Source organism: Oryza glaberrima, chromosome 2 (genome assembly GCF_000147395.1).
Source record: "Oryza glaberrima chromosome 2, OglaRS2, whole genome shotgun sequence".
NCBI classification, from domain to species: domain Eukaryota; kingdom Viridiplantae; phylum Streptophyta; class Magnoliopsida; order Poales; family Poaceae; genus Oryza; species Oryza glaberrima.
In genome coordinates this window covers 11989574-11991602 of record NC_068327.1, presented here as the reverse complement: position 1 = coordinate 11991602, position 2029 = coordinate 11989574, and the positions used below count along the sequence as shown (strand labels likewise).

Genomic DNA, 2029 nt, shown 5'->3' with positions numbered 1-2029 from the left:
AAGTCCTCGATTAACTTGATAATAACTCAAAAAGTCCTCGATTAACTTGATAATAACTCTTACGTCCCTCACCCTATGTTCCTGTGTTTTGTACTCTTTCGTAACAGCCCTCAATGTCTTGGTATATACTATGTGAAGGAGACGAAATTCTAGATATAGGACCGCGCTCTGAAAAAAGGGAAATAAGGGTGTTTTCTGCAAAAGAGAACATCCCTATCCTATCCTCTCCATTCCCCTGAAACCCTACCCATCACTGTTCTCCCGCCCTTTCTCTTCCTTTCCCCTGCCCTTGCGCCGCCGCCGCCGCCGCCTTGCCTTGCCTCCCCGGCTTCTCCTCGCCGACGACGGCTTTCCCCTCACGCTCTCCCGTACCCTCCTCCTCTCTTGGCGCTCCCTCCATCACCCCCCTCCCAGTAGAGCAAGGGGATTTAGGGACTGGATGGCGCAGCGTTGGATTTGGGTGCGGTGATGGAGTTTCGCCGACGACGGCCTCCCCCTCGCGCTCTTCCATGTCCTGCCCATCTCCTGCCGCACCCTCAAGCACTCTCCGCCCGTTTCTCCTCGCCACCTGTTGCAGCAGTTACCATGTTTTGTGTTGGGCTCCACGGAGCTGTGACGACGGTAGCCTCGGCCAGGAAGCGACCCATGGACCAATGGTGGGAGCATTTGGCAAGGACACACTCACTCAAGAACCAGACATTGGCCTGTGATGGGAAACAAGCTCGAGGATGCCAGGTTCGGTCGCCATTGAGGTGGTTCCCCTTTTTATTTGCTTTTCTTCAGTTTTTACTCGCTTTGCCTACCGTGAGATAGTCTTGATCTGGTTTTTTCCTCTATGTCAGATGGCTACAGACTTGATCCTTCCACTCTCATAGCCGTCAACAACATCGGGGCGATTCGTTTTGCTGCCTGGTGGGCTATTGTTTACTGCTGTCTGCTTGCTGCTGAATGAAGCAGCTAGCAAATATTGTTCCAAACTAAAAGTTGTAGTGGTTTGGTGTGATGAGGAAGCCAGAAAATTAATGGTTAGGATTCAGTGGCCTTTCATTTTATCTTTATATAGGACTTCATTCCCCTAAATCTTGCCTTTATATATTGATTTTAATTATGTAGATTTTCTGTACAATTGGCACTGGACATTCTTTCTATATCCAGATTCATTGAAGCATGTAATATTTCATCTTTGTACCATGCTTCTATTTAAGAGGTGTGCAGACTCTCACTGTTTCGTTTGAATATGCCAACCATCATGTTTATTTTGCAATTACCTACGACACTAGATGAAGCACTTATATGTAAATATTACTACAGAGTGTTTATCATTTTGCTTAGGTTGCTTCTTAAAATCTAGCGCAGGTGATTGGAAGAAGGTTTAGCTGATCTTGGATATGTTAGGATTATTAGAAGCTAAATGTTTCCTTGATTTTACTTAAAGTAGCTGTTTGCCGCTTGATTTTAGCGATTAAAGTTTCTAGTCTGAAAGAAGTTAGGGTGTGTTTGGTTGGTGGGATATACCCGGATAGGACATGGCCGCCGCTTTTTGGAGGGTGTTTGGGAGTGGGATAGGGCGGCCCAGAGGGGAATATTTCCTCCAGATGCTGGATAGAGGGATCCGGCTGATTTGGCCGGATGCAACCGCCCGAGGCTCGGGCGAGCCGGGCAAGCGAGTTGCGTGACTCGTGTCACCCCTCACCACCACGACGCGAGCGAGGCGACGAGCGCGGTGGCCGGCGAGAGGGGCGACGAGCTCGGCGGCCGGCGTGGGCGACGAGAGGGGCGATGAGCTCGGCGGCCGCCGAGAGAGGCGACGAGCGCGGCAGCCGCCGAGAGAGGCGACGAGCTCGGCGGCCGGTGCGGGCAACGAGCGCGGTGGCCGGCGAGAGAGGCGACGAGCTCGGCGGCCAGCGCGGGCGACGAGCGTGGCGGCCGGCGAGAGAGGTGACGAGCTCGGCAGCTGGCGCGGGTGACGAGAGAGGAAGGCGGCGGTGGGAGGAGGCGAGCCTCGGTGGTGGGAGGAGGCGGCCGGCGG

General features: G+C 52.9%; 1 pseudogene; it reads left to right on the top strand.

Annotated features, from left to right (window-relative positions):
- Positions 1-468: 468 nt before the first annotated feature.
- LOC127761217 (uncharacterized) lies at positions 469-1204 on the top strand (annotated as a pseudogene).
- The last annotated feature ends 825 nt before the right edge of the window (positions 1205-2029 follow it).